General features: G+C 44.3%; 1 long non-coding RNA gene across 1 annotated transcript; it reads left to right on the top strand.

Moving 5' to 3' along the window:
* Positions 1-12,697: 12,697 nt before the first annotated feature.
* LOC121845842 lies at positions 12,698-18,737 on the top strand. The gene is made up of 2 exons (XR_006082806.1): positions 12,698-15,271; positions 18,495-18,737. It is a non-coding gene; the product is annotated as an uncharacterized LOC121845842 (long non-coding RNA).
* The last annotated feature ends 1,854 nt before the right edge of the window (positions 18,738-20,591 follow it).

Genomic DNA, 20,591 nt, shown 5'->3' on the forward strand with positions numbered 1-20,591 from the left:
TTTTGATGCCTTGAAACTTAAGTTGAATGGAGGTGGGTTTTGGATTCAGTTTTCTGGGGTCTACTTCAGAGTGCATTTAAACAGAGGTAGTGGTGTGACTGAAACCCATGTGACTGAAACCCATGCCAGAGGCAGCCGTGTGGTGGTGTGACTGAAACCCATGTGACTGAAACCCATGCCAGAGGTAGCCGTGTGGTGGGGTGACTGAAACCCATGCCCGAGGCAGCCGTGTGGTGGGGTGACTGAAACCCATGCCCGAGGCAGCCGTGTGGTGGGGTGACTGACACCCATGCCCGAGGCAGCCGTGTGGTGGGGTGACTGAAACCCATGCCCGAGGCAGCCGTGTGGTGGGGTGACTGAAACCCATGCCGAGGCAGCTGTGCGGTGGGGAGACTGAAACCCATGCCAGAGGCAGCCGTGCGGTGGGGAGACTGAAACCCATGCCCGAGGCAGCCGTGCGGTGGGGTGACTGAAACCCATGCCCGAGGCAGCCGTGTGGTGGGGTGACTGAAACCCATGCCCGAGGCAGCCGTGTGGTGGGGAGAAATAATTCTGTAAATGGTGGACGGAGATGTCTTTGTAACTCCTCTGACTGACAGCACAGCCCTAGGCCCTCCCCCAACCCACTGCTCCCATTAAAAAACATTTGAGTTGCTGTGTTATAAAGCATAGCTCAGTTAGGGTCCTGAGTGGATGAAGACCTGCGTAACACTACACTTCTGGTTTTGTCATATTCCTAGAATTGCCCTTTTTAAAATGCACCCAGTGTGGCTCTGTGATCATTCCAAATGAATGGCAGTATTTCACCTTGCTTTTGGCCTGAGGAAAATGATATGGTTTCCTCAGTACTATACTAGGTGCAGATTGATGGTGTCCAGGAGTCCCCCCCACAACCAGGACATGATGCTCAAATCCAAAAGTGCCAGTGACAATGAGTGTGTTTGCAGAAGTAACAAGATGACTTGCAGGACTGTCCCCTTCCTGATACAATGGATCTTATATGACAGGATCTGTAGCCTCAAGCATCACCCCCATGTTTTTATGTTACCTTTATTTAACCAGGCAAAATCTTATTTTCAATGACGGCCTAGGAACAGTGGGTTAACTGCCTGTTCAGGGCAGAATGACATATTTACCTTGTCAGCTCGGGGATTCAATCTTGTAACCTTTCGGTTACTAGTCCAACACTCTAACCACTAGGCTACCTGGCAACCCAGAAGGCACTGCCAAATCAAGGGTAGAAGATGGTGGAACTATATCAGGTTGGGAACTAACACACTCAGAGGCGTCATTAACCCACTCATATACTGTTCAGTCATTATCAATGACCCGTTAGTCTACATGGGCTAGGACTTGCCCGTAGCCAGAGCCGCAATTCTGCAGAGACCATGTGTTTTGTCTGCAAGTGCTGGAAATAGTGCAAGCACAGTGCGGCCTGCTATTTTTAGCAGCCTGTGAGGGAACATGTCAGTTGCAGAGAGGCTGGCACACATGCACAGACTGCTATAAATATAAAGTAAACACTGGAGGATTCATATTGCAACGCACCTTGGAGAGCAACCTCATCACTAATGGTTGTTTAGTCTATTATTGTCCTCAGCACCGACCCCTTTTAGAATGTTTCTCAGTTCATATTTAACTCTGGTGGTATTTCTGAACCCACACGTCTTGGGTACAGTGTATAAATAACTTGTGTGCAACAAAGCGTGTGAATTTGTCAGGGGGGTGAGAGGAGGACTGGGTGCTCAGTTATGTAATAGACATGTGATGTGAGTGACCAGCACACACACTAACTCACACACACACACACACTGCTTTGAATGGAGCTGTGTGACGCTCTGCACCCATTGAGGCTGTAAGAGTGAGATCAGCCAATGGGATGGGGTAGCAGGCAGGCCTATGGCTCAGCTGAGAATGTATTGGCTAGCTGTGTTTTGGTGTGTAAGACATTAGATTATATAACTTTGTTTATAGTCCTTGTTGAAAAAGTAAGTATACAAATAGACTGAGCCTACAAATAGAAACTGCAGAAAAAAACATCGTGGGACATTTGAACACATGATTAGCAGAGGTTAGGCAGCCTAGTGGTTTGAGTGTTGGGCCAGTAACCGGAAGGTTGCTGGATCGAATCCCCTAGCTGACGAGGTAAAAATCTGTTCTGTACCTGAGCAAGGCAGGGCACTGAAGACCGATTAAGGCAGCCCCCCGCACCTCTCTGATTCAGAGGGGTTGGGTAAAATGCTGAAGACACATTTCAGTTAAATACATTCAGCTGGACAAGTGAGTAAGTATCCCCTTTTCTCTTTAAAATGTCTATAGACTACTTGGATTCACAGAGGATCTGGTAGGTAACCTGTGGTGTCTATATATCTATTTAGATAAGAGCACAGCAGTATCTGATAAGTTACTGTGGTGTCTATATCTATTTAGATAAGAGCACAGCAGTATATGATATATAGGAGGCAACACTTAGCAACAGCATCTCATAGGTTCATTCAGATGGATGGTTAATTTGTGCTCTTCTGACATCCTTATCAGGTCAATGTATACTTGGAAATCTGGCGTGAGAAATTGAATGGGGTATCAGTAAATGAGAGGAGTTACCTAATATATGTTTCAGTTCTGAGTGTGTTGGATTGAATTCTAGAAGTGTCCACATGCAGACTCAGAGGCCGGGATTTGTCCTGGTCTGTTCTATCACCATGGTCTGTTCAATTGTCCTGGTCTGTTCTACTGTCCTGGTCTGTTCTATTGACCATGGTCTGTTCTATTGTCCTGGTCTGTTCTATTGTCCTGGTCTGTTCTATCGTCCTGGTCTGTTCTATTGTCCTGGTCTTTTCTGTCACCATGGTCTGTTCTACTGTCCTGGTCTGTTCTATTGTCCTGGTCTGTTCTATTGTCCTGGTCTGTTCTATTGTCCTGGTCTGTTCTATTGTCCTGGTCTGTTCTATTGTCCTGGTCTTTTGTCACCATGGTCTGTTCTACTGTCCTGGTCTGTTCTATTGTCCTGGTCTGTTCTATCGTCCTGGTCTGTTCTATTGTCCTGGTCTGTTCTATGTCCTGGTCTGTTCTATTGTCCTGGTCTTTTCTGTCCTGGTCTGTTCTATGTCCTGGTCTGTTCTACTGTCCTGGTCTGTTCTATCGTCCTGGTCTGTTCTATCGTCCTGGTCTGTTCTATTGTCCTGGTCTGTTCTACTGTCCTGGTCTTTTCTATCGTCCTGGTCTGTTCTACTGTCCTGGTCTGTTCTATTGTCCTGGTCTGTTCTATCGTCCTGGTCTGTTCTATTGTCCTGGTCTGTTCTATTGTCCTGGTCTGTTCTATTGTCCTGGTCTGTTCTATTGTCCTGGTCTGTTCTATGTCCTGGTCTGTTCTATTGTCCTGGTCTGTTCTATTGTCCTGGTCTGTTCTATGTCCTGGTCTGTTCTATTGTCCTGGTCTGTTCTATCACCATGGTCTGTTCTATTGTCCTGGTCTGTTCTATTGTCCTGGTCTGTTCTTCTGGTCACCTGGTCTGTTCTATTGTCCTGGTCTGTTCTATCCTGGTCTGTTCTATTGTCCTGGTCTGTTCTATCACCCTGGTCTGTTCTATTGTCCTGGTCTGTTCTATCGTCCTGGTCTGTTCTATTGTCCTGGTCTGTCCATGGTCTGTTCTATGTCCTGGTCTGTTCTATTGTCCTGGTCTGTTCTATCGTCCTGGTCTGTTCTATTGTCCTGGTCTGTTCTATCGTCCTGGTCTGTTCTATTGTCCTGGTCTGTTCTATCACCATGGTCTGTTCTATTGTCCTGGTCTGTTCTATCACCTGGTCTGTTCTATGGTCTGTTCTATTGTCCATGGTCTGTTCTATTGTCCTGGTCTGTTCTATGTTCTGGTCTGTTCTATTGTCCTGGTCTGTTCTACTGTCCTGGTCTGTTCTATTGTCCTGGTCTGTTCTATTGTCCTGGTCTGTTCTATTGTCCTGGTCTGTTCTATTGTCCTGGTCTGTTCTATTGTCCTGGTCTGTTCTATCGTCCTGGTCTGTTCTATTGTCCTGGTCTGTTCTATTGTCCTGGTCTGTTCTATTGTCCTGGTCTGTTCTATTGTCCTGGTCTGTTCTATGTCCTGGTCTGTTCTATTGTCCTGGTCTGTTCTATCGTCCTGGTCTGTTCTATCGTCCTGGTCTGTTCTATTGTCCTGGTCTGTTCTATCACCTGGTCTGTTCTATTGTCCTGGTCTGTTCTATTGTCCTGGTCTGTTCTATTGTCACCATGGTCTGTTCTATTGTCCTGGTCTGTTCTATTGTCCTGGTCTGTTCTATCCTGGTCTGTTCTATTGTCCTGGTCTGTTCTATCACCATGGTCTGTTCTATTGTCCTGGTCTGTTCTATCACCATGGTCTGTTCTATTGTCCTGGTCTGTTCTATGTCCTGGTCTGTTCTATTGTCCTGGTCTGTTCTATTGGTCTGTTCTATTGTCCTGGTCTGTTCTATCGTCCATGGTCTGTTCTATTGTCCTGGTCTGTTCTATTGTCCTGGTCTGTTCTATTGTCCTGGTCTGTTCTATTGTCCTGGTCTGTTCTATTGTCCTGGTCTGTTCTATTGTCCTGGTCTGTTCTATTGTCCTGGTCTGTTCTATTGTCCTGGTCTGTTCTATTGTCCTGGTCTGTTCTATTGTCCTGGTCTGTTCTATTGTCCTGGTCTGTTCTATTGTCCTGGTCTGTTCTATCGTCCTGGTCTGTTCTATTGTCCTGGTCTGTTCTATGTCCTGGTCTGTTCTATTGTCCTGGTCTGTTCTATCACCATGGTCTGTTCTATTGTCCTGGTCTGTTCTATCACCATGGTCTGTTCTATTGTCCTGGTCTGTTCTATCGTCCTGGTCTGTTCTATTGTCCTGGTCTGTTCTATTGTCCTGGTCTGTTCTATCACCATGGTCTGTTCTATTGTCCTGGTCTGTTCTATTGTCCTGGTCTGTTCTATTGTCCTGGTCTGTTCTATTGTCCTGGTCTGTTCTATTGTCCTGGTCTGTTCTATTGTCCTGGTCTGTTCTATCACCTGGTCTGTTCTATTGTCCTGGTCTGTTCTATTGTCCTGGTCTGTTCTATTGTCCTGGTCTGTTCTATTGTCCTGGTCTGTTCTATTGTCCTGGTCTGTTCTATGTCCTGGTCTGTTCTATTGTCCTGGTCTGTTCTATTGTCCTGGTCTGTTCTATCACCATGGTCTGTTCTATTGTCCTGGTCTGTTCTATCACCATGGTCTGTTCTATTGTCCTGGTCTGTTCTATCACCATGGTCTGTTCTATTGTCCTGGTCTGTTCTATCACCATGGTCTGTTCTATTGTCCTGGTCTGTTCTATGTCCTGGTCTGTTCTATCACCATGGTCTGTTCTATTGTCCTGGTCTGTTCTATCACCATGGTCTGTTCTATGTCCTGGTCTGTTCTATCACCATGGTCTGTTCTATTGTCCTGGTCTGTTCTATCACCATGGTCTGTTCTATTGTCCTGGTCTGTTCTATCACCATGGTCTGTTCTATTGTCCTGGTCTGTTCTATCACCATGGTGGTCTGTTCTATCACCATGGTCTGTTCTATTGTCCTGGTCTGTTCTATCACCATGGTCTGTTCTATCGTCCTGGTCTGTTCTATCACCTGGTCTGTTCTATTGTCCTGTTCTATTGTCCTGGTCTGTTCTATCACCATGGTCTGTTCTATTGTCCTGGTCTGTTCTATTGTCCTGGTCTGTTCTATTGTCCTGGTCTGTTCTATCGTCCTGGTCTGTTCTATTGTCCTGTCTGTTCTATTGTCCTGGTCTGTTCTATTGTCCTGGTCTGTTCTATCACCTGGTCTGTTCTATTGTCCTGGTCTGTTCTATCACCATGGTCTGTTCTATTGTCCTGGTCTGTTCTATCACCTGGTCTGTTCTATTGTCCTGGTCTGTTCTATCGTCCTGGTCTGTTCTATTGTCCTGGTCTGTTCTATTGTCCTGGTCTGTTCTATTGTCCTGGTCTGTTCTATATGGTCTGTCCTGGTCTGTTCTATCACCATGTCTGTTCTGGTCTGTTCTATCACCATGGTCTGTTCTATTGTCCTGGTCTGTTCTATCACCTGGTCTGTTCTATTGTCCTGGTCTGTTCTATTGTCCTGGTCTGTTCTATCGTCCATGGTCTGTTCTATTGTCCTGGTCTGTTCTATCACCATGGTCTGGTCTATTGTCCTGGTCTGTTCTATCACCATGGTCTGTTCTATTGTCCTGGTCTGTTCTATCACCATGGTCTGTTCTATTGTCCTGGTCTGTTCTATCACCATGGTCTGTTCTATCGTCCTGGTCTGTCCTGGTCTGTTCTATTGTCCTGGTCTGTTCTATTGTCCTGGTCTGTTCTATTGTCCTGGTCTGTTCTATCACCATGGTCTGTTCTATTGTCCTGGTCTGTTCTATCACCTGGTCTGTTCTATTGTCCTGGTCTGTTCTATCGTCCTGGTCTGTTCTATTGTCCTGGTCTGTTCTATTGTCCTGGTCTGTTCTATTGTCCTGGTCTGTTCTATTGTCCTGGTCTGTTCTATCACCATGGTCTGTTCTATTGTCCTGGTCTGTTCTATCACCATGGTCTGTTCTATTGTCCTGGTCTGTTCATTGTCCTGGTCTGTTCTATTGTATGGTCTGTTCTATTGTCCTGGTCTGTTCTATCACCATGGTCTGTTCTAAAACCCCTGGTCTGTTCTATCGTCCTGGTCTGTGTCCTGGTCTGTTCTATCACCATGGTCTGTTCTATTGTCCTGGTCTGTTCTATCACCATGGTCTGGTCTATGTCCTGGTCTGTTCTATCACCAGTCTGTTCTATTGTCCTGGTCTGTTCTATCACCATGGTCTGTTCTATTGTCCTGGTCTGTTCTATTGTCCTGGTCTGTTCTATCACCATGGTCTGTTCTATTCCTGGTCTGTTCTATCACCATGGTCTGTTCTAAGTCCTGGTCTGTTCTATCACCATGGTCTGTTCTATCGTCCTGGTCTGTTCTATTGTCCTGGTCTGTTCTATTGTCCTGGTCTGTTCTATTGTCCTGGTCTGTTCTATTGTCCTGGTCTGTTCTATTGTCCTGGTCTGTTCTATCGTCCTGGTCTGTTCTATTGTCCTGGTCTGTTCTATTGTCCTGGTCTGTTCTATTGTCCTGGTCTGTTCTATTGTCCTGGTCTGTTCTATCGTCCTGGTCTGTTCTATTGTCCTGGTCTGTTCTATCACCTGGTCTGTTCTATTGTCCTGGTCTGTTCTATCACCATGGTCTGTTCTATTGTCCTGGTCTGTTCTATCACCATGGTCTGTTCTATTGTCCTGGTCTGTTCTATCACCATGGTCTGTTCTATTGTCCTGGTCTGTTCTATCACCATGGTCTGTTCTATTGTCCTGGTCTGTTCTATTGTCCTGGTCTGTTCTATCACCATGGTCTGTTCTATCGTCCTGGTCTGTTCTATCACCATGGTCTGTTCTATCGTCCTGGTCTGTTCTATCGTCCTGGTCTGTTCTATCGTCCTGGTCTGTTCTATCACCATGGTCTGTTCTATCGTCCTGGTCTGTTCTATCGTCCTGGTCTGTTCTATTGTCCTGGTCTGTTCTATTGTCCTGGTCTGTTCTATCACCATGGTCTGTTCTATTGTCCTGGTCTGTTCTATCGTCCTGGTCTGTTCTATTGTCCTGGTCTGTTCTATCACCATGGTCTGTTCAATTGTCCTGGTCTGTTCTACTGTCCTGGTCTGTTCTACTGTCCTGGTCTGTTCTACCGTCCTGGTCTGTTCTACCGTCCTGGTCTGTTCTATCGTCCTGGTCTGTTCTGTTGTCCTGGTCTGTTCTATTGTCCTGGTCTGTTCTATCACCATGGTCTGTTCAATTGTCCTGGTCTGTTCTACTGTCCTGGTCTGTTCTATTGTCCTGGTCTTTTCTGTCACCATGGTCTGTTCTATCGTCCTGGTCTGTTCTATCACCCTGGTCTGTTCTATTGTCCTGGTCTGTTCTATCTGTCCTGGTCTGTTCTATCGTCCTGGTCTGTTCTATCGTCCTGGTCTGTTCTATTGTCCTGGTCTGTTCTATTGTCCTGGTCTGTTCTATTGTCCTGGTCTGTTCTATTGTCCTGGTCTGTTCTACTGTCCTGGTCTGTTCTATTGTCCTGGTCTGTTCTATCACCATGGTCTGTTCTATCGTCCTGGTCTGTTCTATCACCTGGTCTGTTCTATCGTCCTGGTCTGTTCTATCGTCCTGGTCTGTTCCGTCCTGGTCTGTTCTATCGTCCTGGTCTGTTCTATCGTCCTGGTCTGTTCTATCGTCCTGGTCTGTTCTATTGTCCTGGTCTGTTCTATTGTCCTGGTCTGTTCTATTGTCCTGGTCTGTTCTATTGTCCTGGTCTGTTCTATCACCTGGTCTGTTCTATCGTCCTGGTCTGTTCTATTGTCCTGGTCTGTTCTATTGTCCTGGTCTGTTCTATCACCATGGTCTGTTCTATTGTCCTGGTCTGTTCTATCACCATGGTCTGTTCAATTGTCCTGGTCTGTTCTATCGTCCTGGTCTGTTCTATGTCCTGGTCTGTTCTATCGTCCTGGTCTGTTCTATTGTCCTGGTCTGTTCTATCACCATGGTCTGTTCTATCGTCCTGGTCTGTTCTATCACCTGGTCTGTTCTATCGTCCTGGTCTGTTCTATCACCATGGTCTGTTCTATCGTCCTGGTCTGTTCTATCACCATGGTCTGTTCTATCGTCCTGGTCTGTTCTATCGTCCTGGTCTGTTCTATCGTCCTGGTCTGTTCTATCGTCCTGGTCTGTTCTATCGTCCTGGTCTGTTCTATCGTCCTGGTCTGTTCTATCGTCCTGGTCTGTTCTATCGTCCTGGTCTGTTCTATCACCCTGGTCTTTTCAATCGTCCTGGTCTTTTCTATCACCATGGTCTGTTCTATCACCATGGTCTGTTCTATTGTCCTGGTCTGTTCTATTGTCCTGGTCTGTTCTATTGTCCTGGTCTGTTATATCGTCCTGGTCTGTTATATCGTCCTGGTCTGTTCAATCGTCCTGGTCTGTTCTATTGCATGTTAAGCGGATTGAGAACCATGGACAGCGACAAAGCGAGACTGGGCTACGTTATGTTGCCTAATGTCACAGCCCTGTAGCAGACCATTTTCACCCTGGAAATAACGTCCAAATATTTTACAATTCACATGGTCCAATGCATTGTCTTTTGTGGTGACCAAGAGACGCAGGCATTTTCAGCAGCCCGTATTCTTTCCAACCGCCCCGCCCTCCTTTCTCGCAAGTTGAATTCATTTGATCCTATTTTTGAAGCTCTGTGTTCCTAAGGGATACCTAATGACGCAATGACGTCAATGCGGGTCAGTAGCACACTGGCATTCTGGGGGTTGAGACGGTAGTGTTCAGGAACCGAGCTTTATCAATGAGAGCCTATAAAGCCGCGCTTTCAATTCGTTGTAATTAAAGCAAAGAAGTATAGTTAAATTGTAAAAATACGACATTATTTGGTTGCATATGGAAATAATGTATTAATATTGTGAACTTTAACACACCAAGAGGGTAGCAGCGATCTTTGACATATTTATGTCTGGTGCGTAATCTTTAACCACAAATACGCACCCTGACACGGACAGCCTTATGTGTGTCCTCCTAAAACCCCACTCAACACACACGCACACACACACAGTGAACGTCTTCGTCTAGATGCGAGGTGATCTATATAGCTATAGGCTAATGTAGGCTACATTCCTCCTTTGATCAACTCTTCCCACAAGGAACTTACCATAGTCACGGAGCCACTGGTTGCGCAGTGAATTAGAGTTGTGCCATTTGAGAAGGTATGTGATTTCTCCGTTAAAAGGTGGGACGTTCTCTCTGTTGTGAGACTTCAAACCACAGTTTAAATTAGTACATTACTGGTGCCGTTTCCAAAAATATATTATCCTTGATGTGTGGGAGATATGTACCGGTGAGGAGATACGAGGGATACGGTGATTGGTGAACGCAAACAGACAAGGTGTCGGACACAGAAAACAGAGAACCGTGCAGGCTGGACTATTTGTGAACACGCTGGAATTCCTATATTTTTAGTTTCAGTGTCTGCTCCGTTTCACTGATAGCTGCAGGGCTTCATACGGGTAAAAGCAATACATAGGTAACCTGCATCTAATAAACAGTAAACTGCTGTGCACATAATATGGAAGTTGACTGTTTTCACTTTTAGTCAACTTCCCCTCATTGCCATTCAATCATTCATTTGTTCTATATGATTCGGGCCAGTTGCCGCCCTTCTCAGTCACGACCGTCACACACGTAGCTGTGTATAGCCTGTATTTTAGTTTTATGGGCATGTTGTATTGTATGCTTTAAACGAGGTATTTTGGCCTGTAACTATCTACACATTCGCTATGCCCAATGGACAATAAGCAGAGACATTTCTACATTTAAACTGTCACATGTGCGGTGACAGCTGATCTGGAGAATAAGGGATAGTGTTGAATTATTATTATTTTTTCGATGTCTTTTTCATGTGGCAACAGGACAGAGACCTTTTGTATGGTGTGTTGTCCTAGGTTATCCTTACAGTTTTGTACGTTTTACCTTTGAAGTCAAATGTTGAGGTCCACGGTGCTGCTGGTGTGGTCCTTTTTTCACCTATATTGATGTCATTGATTGACCGTGGAATCACGTGGTATCCTAGGTCTACATCGGTTAGATGAAGGATGAAAAACATGCCTTGTGGTCCACGAGGCCCGGATTTACTCAGTTCTATTGCATGGGAAGCAGTTCAGAACCAGACCGTTCCTGTTGCACAGGAAGGAGTTTCAGAACCATGGGCAGCGCCCGTTATACACCAAGAGGGTTCAGAACCATGGACAGCGCATGTTGTACACAAAGTTGTTTCAGAACCATGGACAGTGCCTGCTGTACACGAATGATTTTCAGAACCATGGACAGTACCTGCTGTACACGGAAGTGTTTTCAGAAACTATTGGCTGTATTTACACAGGCAGCCCAATTATGATATTTTTCCACTAATTGGTATTTTGACCAATCAAATCAGCTTTTTTGACAATAATTGGTATAAGCCTGTGTAAAGGCAGCCTTAGACAGCAACAAGACAAAGCCATTTACCGTTTAGATATAGCGATCAACGTTGACATAGAATTGTATAATTAACATTCTAGAACCTCTCTGATCATTCAGTTCTACACATTACATTTATATCTGTCGACCTCTACAAGAGTCAACATTGTTTCTAGCCTTATCATTAGAGAAAGGCAGTGGCACCAAGGTATAGACCCTCTCTGATCAGAACTATTGCTTTTACACCTGCATCACGTTTCTCTTACAATTCCACGTATATGCATATAAATCTGACCTACGACCTTACCAGACCTTAAATGTAAGTTGCAGCTAGGACATTACCGGATGTAGGACATTACAGTACACAATCAATATTAACCCAAAATATATATTGCACTGCATACAGGCTATATGTTCATTCCAAATCGACCCCAGGTCTTCATATGGACGTCATGTAGCCCTCAGATGTGGAAAGGTCAGGTAGGCCTTTACGTGGTGGCAATTGTTCGATTAACTCCGCAAGCCATCATCCGTGCATAAGCAACAACAAAACAACACAGTAGGCTGTAGAATGCCCATACCACAGTAGGCTGTAGAATGCCCATACCACCGTAGGCTGTAGAATGCCCATACCACAGTAGGCTGTAGAATGCCCATACCACAGTAGGCTGTAGAATGCCCATACCACAGTAGGCTGTAGAATGCCCATACCACAGTAGGCTGTAGAATGCCCATACCACAGTAGGCTGTAGAATGCCCATACCACAGTAGGCTGTAGAATGCCCATACCACAGTAGGCTGTAGAATGCCCATACCACAGTAGGCTGTAGAATGCCCATACCACAGTAGGCTGTAGAATGCCCATACCACAGTAGGCTGTAGAATGCCCATACCACAGTAGGCTGTAGAATGCCCATACCACAGTAGGCTGTAGAATGCCCATACCACAGTAGGCTGTAGAATGTAGAATGCCCATACCACAGTAGGCTGTAGAATGCCCATACCACAGTAGGCTGTAGAATGCCCATACCACAGTAGGCTGTAGAATGCCCATACCACAGTAGGCTGTAGAATGCCCATACCACAGTAGGCTGTAGAATGCCCATATGCCCCACAGTAGGCTGTAGAATGCCCATACCACAGTAGGCTGTAGAATGCCCATACCACAGTAGGCTGTAGAATGCCCATACCACAGTAGGCTGTAGAATTCCCATACCACAGTAGGCTGTAGAATTTTCATACCACAGTAGGCTGTAGAATGCCCATACCACAGTAGGCTGTAGAATTCCATACCACAGTAGGCTGTAGAATGCCCATACACACAGCCCATACCACAGGCTGTAGAATGCCCATACCACAGTAGGCTGTAGAAGTAGGCTGTAGAATGCCCATACCACAGTAGGCTGTAGAATGCCCATACCACAGTAGGCTGTAGAATGCCCATACCACAGTAGGCTGTAGAATGCCCATACCACAGTAGGCTGTAGAATGCCCATACCACAGTAGGCTGTAGAATGCCCATACCACACAGTAGACTGTAGGCTACCACAGTAGAGAATGCCCATACCACAGTAGTAGAATGCCCTGTAGAATGCCCATACCACAGTAGGCTGTAGAAATGCCCATACCACCGTAGGCTGTAGAATGCCCATACCACAGTAGACTGTAGAATGCCCATACCACAGTAGGCTGTAGAATGCCCATACCACAGTAGGCTGTAGAATGCCCATACCACAGTAGGCTGTAGAATGTCCACACCACAGTAGGCTGTAGAATGACCACACCACAGTAGGCTGTAGAATGCCCATACCACATTATTGATGTTAGTGCAGCCTAAGAATGGGAGACGCTGGTTTCTCTGTAAGGATGCATATCTGTGTTACTGGCAGCAATCAATGCGATCATAACTGACAATTCAAGGCAATGTATAGGCTTATATGCTTCAATAAACAAATGTCCGTTTTTGTCCGTTATGGTTCCTCAGGCTTAGTCTCCCATGAAGTGCAGTCCACAAGGCAGAGGTCCCTGTTCTTTTCAGCTCCAGCAGCTTTCCATCATGTACAATTGTGGCCTCCTCTCCTCCGGGATTTAAAACTGGTTAGCTAATATACTGTAAATGAGGGATGCCTGGTTGATCTGGCTTCTGGAGGTCTTGAGTGTCAGTGCAGGAAACCAGGACAGGACACCGCATTAGACAATTGAGATGGCTACCTACTGATAAACAAACCTAAGTATCAAGCAGGTAAAAAGCTTAGCTGGACAGTATGCATCATTTCCTAAATGTGGGGCATGACCTAAAATATATATAGAACAACATTTCGAGAGCTTGGGACTATAACGTTCTATCTGCAAAAAGATGATTCTGAGATAATTGCCGTTAAAGTTCCCGAACCCTCATTGGTTTGAAAGGTGTCAGCAATTTTTTAAAATTGTATTCTTTCTTTGGAACAAGTATACCGGTAGAACCTAGTAATCCCAACCTCTCGACTTGGCTGTGCATTTACACTTATTTTTGTCTCGTTTTTCGAACATCGAGAAGCAATTATTCCACTAATAAGTGAAAGGACTTTATAAGTTTCCACCATATTTCGTTTTGCTCATTTCCTGCCAAATCTGAGCAAAGGACAGAAACAAAGGAAGCTGTCGGACTATTGAGACACATCGATTCATTCAATTATACAGTCAGCCTATGAACCATTGTAATAATGAACCAACCACACCTTACACCTTTAATATTGAACCATGTAAAAAATAATGAGCAAACAAACCTACATTTCATTGAATTATTATTTTGTGCATATTTTTGAGTCTATAGGCATAACTGTAACATTCTTCACGTATACCTTGGTCTCGCATGACTGTCTATAATCTCTGCTGTATTTATGTTTTGGAGCGTACATCAGAATGAGAGAAACCCGCAGCGCCAAGCATATTGAGCATGTGAGCTAAAAATAGCATAATCGGACGGCCCCGCGCCGCTCCGTTACCACGCGTTTCAGTATTCTGCTCCGTTAAAAAAAGAAAAGGGAAACATCTCGCAAGCTATATTAAGACGGTAATATAGGCTACCATTGTTGTCACTGAGGAATATATTTGGAAAGCTATCTACCATCAGAGAAAGTGGGCGTTTGTTTTATGCTTGTGTGTACTCGTGTCCAGTGTCTGTGTGAGTGCGCGTGTTTGTGTAGGCGCGCGTGCGTGAGAATCTGTTGCGTGGGCTGTAGCTTCCACTAACATGAAAGGAAGAAGGGGAGACTAAACGAATAGAGAGAAAGGTAAAGAGAACTGTGGAGAGAGTTGAGTTAGAGAGGAGAGAGTTGAGTTAGAGAGGAGGGGGGGGCATTTTGAAATGCTTGGAGACATGATTTCGTATACCGTACATTTATAGTCACTGAACAAAGCGACAATTTTAACCCCAATATTGTGTATTTTACATTCACTTGCATGTGGTCAATTCTGAACCAGCGGTTCAACAGCAAATTCAACGGCTGTGGCTTTCTATCAGCAGCCATGGGCTGCCAAGTGGGAGAATCTTAACGTGACGTCAATGCCTAGTAACTGACGCAGATCTCACGAGGAAAAATATATGCATTTATTTATTTTCTCCCTCTATAGCGTTAATTTAGTTTGATCTGAAATTCACATAGAGGAGAAATTATTCAACATTGAATGAATTTAGCTGTATACCATTCTACTAAGAGAGAGAGAGCGCATGAAAAGTAAAACAAAAAAAGTGTTGGATAAATTAGACTACATTGGCAAGAATCTCTGCATTGTCATGCAATGAACGCAATAATGCAATGAACGCAATAAGGCCGTCGTGTCACGTGCACCACTTTATTATAGTGGTTTAAAACGACACGGGAACGCGCATGTATCCAGTGTGTGCTGGGCGAAGGGAAATATGAACGCGCATGTTTCAGCCCTACGCTTGAAATTCCTCGGAGGAACCTCTGTGAGGTTTTCTTTTTTTTTCTCTCAATGCGAGCTAAAAATAGCAACGGGGTTGGCTCGTGATCCAGAAATAGATAGGGGGCATCACTCGTATAAAAGGCATACCATTCAAGAGTACAGTGTGAACACTTAGTGTAGGAATCAAGAACAGCAGCTGATCTTGCGCTGTTATAAATATATTTCTCTGTTTTGTGACACTTGAAAAATAATGTTAGTGAAACGCATTTCCCCTTTCAGCGAGGGGCTCGCGCATTGGTGAGTGATCGGTGCATTTATTTGTTCAGTTATAGGAGCATTTAATACGCTCGACTGTTGGTTAGCGTTGTCATGCAAAAGGTCCGTAGGTTATGTATAGGCTACCTGGTGTGTTGTAAGCAATGATGCCTTTGGAATAATGGTCAGAGGTATTTGGTGTGAAATGTGAACGCTAGATATATGCTTGATGAAAATCAAACCAGCCTTTCTTTTCAGTCGGAGAATCATGCAGTGTGTAAATCGGCGCTGTTGAGCTCTCACATATAATTGAAATGTCTCTTTCCGCGAGGACTTATGAATGTATGTAAACCTCTGGGACGAAGGAAATGTATCCCAATTAGGCTACTTAATTATTTGGGGGGGACCAGAATAGGAAAGAGTCAAATGCGTTTCAGCTGCACATAACTAAAGTGAAGGCTGTCGGGTGCAGTCCACTCCGGGTGCTGCTGAAATGTTCAGAACTCAAAGCCAATAGCATACAGAAATTCTACTCAGTTTGAAAGAAGAAAGTTTCCAGGCTGACATTATGGGTGTGGAGTTAGACCACATTTAATAGAACAATATTCAGTTCTTGTTTGGAATTCTGTTGCTCTCACGTCTGGTCTGTATAGCGCCATCCTCTTAGATTCAGAGAGCAGTTGGCGTAAGTCTGCTATGTCCCGGTCATATTATAGGCCACATTCATTTGTGTTTTAGGCTACACCTTAAATGAATTACGTCCATGTCTCCAATGACAATTTTATTCGGATTCTTGTTTCATAAATAATTTGATTTGTGTGGTTGAACCATCGTTAAGTAGGCATAGGCTATAGCCTAAAGCTATGCATGCAACCGCTGACTGATGATGTCATTAGGCCATGTTTGAATTATGCTTAGAATGGATATGGGTCCAACACTCTGAGGGTTCATCTTGAAATGTTCAATTGTTTTAAAATCTGCGGCTGACAGTTCAGTGTAACATTCCTATGCTATAGTGGGGAATGAAGACATTGTGCCCCACGAATGTTATCGTCATTTTGTGTTTTGACTGTGGAACAAAAACACAGGCATGGCTCTATGTTACATCAACGTTAGCTCTGTGGACCATTTTGGCCAAAGATGGGCAGAGCTGAGGTGTACCGCCCTCCGTAATTACATTCTGGCGTTTGGTTTTCAGTGGAAAGAGCGACCCTTCTCGAGTCGTGACTGCTAAAGTGAGTAGCGCGCGTACTGCGTCAGAGGCGGCAGCCACCCGGTGCTCGAGACAGAAAGAAGGAATCGTGACCGATTGGAGGCGGCCACAAATTAAAGTCCCGGCCAATCAAATCGGCGCAAGAGCGGGCCTGAAGAGTTCGGGAACTTTTGGGGTTCCAATGGATCTAATTGATTGAATAACCTGTTTTTTTTCTTTTCGTGCCACCGACTCGACTGTCTCCTACTTGCATAGGCTACTGCAGGCTATACAGGATGTATATTTGGGTGCGGTATAAAAAGGGGGTAGCCAATGGGTTATCCTAATATCGTGCCCTGTTGTCTCCCTAGTCCACCAGTGTAGATATTGGCTACTTCAGGATTCAATCCCATCGCGCTTTGTAGACAACGCAGCTTTTAAAGGCAATATTAGCGCGGTCGTTGAGATCGCATTCAAGGTAAACGCTGCAGATGCCGGCTCCTTTAAAATGTCAAGCGCGCTTTGAAATGGATACCGCGGATCAGAATGAATCCCAGCCTTGGTCTAAATATGGATGATCATTGGAATCTGTAATGTTAGACCTATAAGTAAGTGTTGGTTCCATCACTGCGGGGTGTTCAGTGATGGTTCATGTTGTTGATGGTTGAGTAAATGTTTGGTTAGGGGAAGTTTACGTGCGGCATTGTGGGGTGAATAGTATGCTTTGCTGTCAGATGTCATCATCTATTATCAACATTAGGGATATGTTTCTCACCATCAAACATTTGGTTGGATCAGATTAATTTTTATTGTACTTGTTTGTTTCAGAAGCTCCCCATTTTCGCACACATTTCTTTGGGCTTTGGCAAGGCGTAAAGGCTACTGTGTGGACAATGGTTTGTCCCGTTACTTTTTCACAGCGGGGAAACCAGTTAGTTTTACTTCTCGTCTTTTTTTGTTGGATAATGGGGGTCCCTATAAAGATTGATTGCGATTGGTAGATGACGAGTTCTGTACTCTCCAATGAAAGCCTTCGCTGCTCTCTATTTACGGTATGTTGGAGCAGAGCAGCGTTCTTCCTCGTGCACAGCTATCGGCAGACAACTGGAGATCAGCTCTCCATCAGGCGACATTGCGAATAAGAGGATGTACGTACACACACCGCGATTACTGCTGGTTTAGAAATAAAACACAGTGTTTTCTGTAGCCTAACGTGAATTGATATGTTTAGACGAATGTGGTTACAATGTCGGATTCCACATGCAAGAACCTTGCGCGCAAGGATAGATTGTGAGTCTTGTACCAATTGCTGGACTGATGCACTTTGTGTGGATGAGAGACAGTGGAAGACTCTTTTTACGGCAGTAGTTCGTGGAGTGATGTGGATCTGGACCCATAGATTGTCCGTCACGAATCTTTTTGCGGTCTGGGCTTGCTGTTCATAAATATCAGTCTGGGAAGCCCTTACCCCAAAAAGCATTTGTGGAGGACTCAGTCGCCGAATTGAATATATTGTATTTATTGACGAGTGATATTATTATTGTCATATTATTGCAGATTTTAATTGTTGTCGTCAAATATCTCCCGACTCAAAATCTGCATGCATTGTTGTGATTTCATAACCATGTGTGGTATAGGCCTATAGTTCAGGACAATAGGAAATACACCTGTTAGTCCTTTTTAGAGGACGGACACACACGCGAGTTGGATGACTTTCCTACCATTGTGGATGCTTATCTTGAACTGTCTATATGAAATCTATAGAAGACTGAACTGTGTGTGTTTGTAAGATCACAGGTTACAGGTATATTATCGATTGGGTTGGAAGCAGAAGTAGGGAATGTATGTAGTGTACACAACAGCAAAGTAGGAAACTGTGTAGCAGTGACACGTACAGGTTACCTGGGAGGAGAAACTACACAACAACCACCTTTTAATAGTGTTATTTCCACTTCAGACAACTGGTTTCTTCCAGGCATTTATCAAATTATAAACATTAATGGCTTTCAATATGACATTCATTTTACTGGACATGTTACGCATGTTATCTTTTAATAGCTTTTATTTTGACAGGGAGTCATGCTGAGACCAAGGTGTGTTTTACAGAAGAGCCCTGTCATTACAGACACATACACATCCATACCATACAGAACACAGAGAGACTGGTGTTACATGTGTTTAATGTTGTAATATTTGATTGCGGTTCAATTTTATCTGTCACCTTTTGTACATGAGTTCCGTATTTCTCAAAACACAATTATGTTGGATAATTGTAAGAGTTTGCTGTTTGAATAAAATGTTGATTTATGAAATGGGTGATTTCTGGTCTATTCTTTGTGTTTTGTAATATAGGAACTGTGTAGAAATAGAAAGAGGCTAGCGCCCCCTTGGTGAGTTAATAACTGACTTAGATGTTGGTTAAATATCCTAACAGCTCACACCTACGACATGTATTCCACAAGGTAGGACACGTCCCGAGTTCAGGACCCCCCACTCTGGTCCTGGGTGTGCAGGCTTTTGTTTCACCACAGCACTAACACACCTGTTTCCACTAATCAATTGATTACAGTCATCCAAGTTGGAGACAGTTACGTTTTTATTTAATTACATTGTTTATTAGTAGTGGTAGTGGTTAGTGTTTGTGCAGGGTAAGGTGGCTGCTACATTGTTTTAACAGTTTCCTCAAGTCCTGAGCAAACTAACCCCTTCTCAATCTATAAGGAATCATATGCATGCCACAAGGTATTGTGGGATCTTTTGAGACCCCCGTCACACCCCTACTGAACCGCTTCTTCACCCCTCCCTATCTAACCTGGTCCTATATGAATGTGCTGCATCCCACTGGGAGTCTTTGAGTTGCATATCACTTGTCTTTATGATCTTCTGTCAGGTGTCCTGAGCATCACCAATGTGTTCTATGAAGAGTGTATGACCACGGTGAAAATGCTCTCATGAGTCTTGCTCCACTTAAAGTGGAATTGACAGCGTTTTAACTTACTTTGCAGATATGAAACAAACAGACAATCATAATATCAGTCAAAGAATATAGAATTCCCAGTTTATGCTACAAAGCCAACTGTATAAGAGGTTTTAATGGGTTATATTTGAGTCAGAATTCCATGATGTACAGTAAGGCATTACTGGCAGAAAAGCTCAAGTTCAATGCATGATTAATATAATTCACCAATACATTTCTTGGTTGTCCAAAAAATATTGCTATCAGGTTTTAAATCAGAGCTGGCCTGGTACATTGTTTACTGCCTCCACCCTTTCGGGGAGTTTCAATCACTCAATATTTGGAACAAGAAAGGAGGAATGTAACTAAGGCATGTACATACAACCACACTAGCAAGGACAATGATCACAAGTCAGTCATAAAGTGGCTAATAGACTAGCGTATCCTATTTATGTATCTATTTATTTAGCAAGCTAAAAACACAGAACCTAACGTTAGCTAGCTTCTGGGAAGTGCTGGGAGGATGTCATGGCTTCACTTGACCGCAGTCATGCTATTGGAGGAATGGCTGAGTGGCCAAATCTTTCCCCTCCTATCGTTTATGCGTGGCTACAGAGATGCAGGAGTCATTTGGTTAGCTAGTAAGACATGTGAATCACTTTGCTAGCTAGCTATACTGAACTTGAACAACTGTTATCCAGTTAGCATATCTCTTGCGCTTGTAAATTCACTCTGGCTATCTACTCTGATTTCAGAGCACTCTCGTCTGAGCGTGCCAGAGTGCAGAATAACTGATGAATTTACTAACGCGCAACACCTGCTGAATATGACCGGGCAGTAAAGTACTTAAAATCTTGCCAGCAGCACAGTCAGTCACTAACACTCTAGATAACATGAAAACAGCCTAACCAGCTGTGCTAAGGTGAGGAAAACTGTCAGAGTGAGGTGTGGTCAGAATGTTCTCTCATTAGTGTCTGGAAGTAGCTAGCCAACTTTAGCCAGTTAGCTTGGATGCTTGACTGCCGTTGTGAGGAATGCTAGGATCAACCCTACTCCTCGGCCAGAGCATCCAGACCAGTGTCAATAGTGCAGTGTGTGTTCTGAACACCCGGAAAGCGAAACACACTGAATTTATGAACAGACATTCTGAATTTACGAACAGACAATCTGAATTTACGAACAGACAATCTGAATTTACGAACAGACAATCTGAA

This window comes from Oncorhynchus tshawytscha, unplaced genomic scaffold, assembly GCF_018296145.1.
Source record: "Oncorhynchus tshawytscha isolate Ot180627B unplaced genomic scaffold, Otsh_v2.0 Un_scaffold_3036_pilon_pilon, whole genome shotgun sequence".
Lineage (NCBI taxonomy): Eukaryota > Metazoa > Chordata > Actinopteri > Salmoniformes > Salmonidae > Oncorhynchus > Oncorhynchus tshawytscha.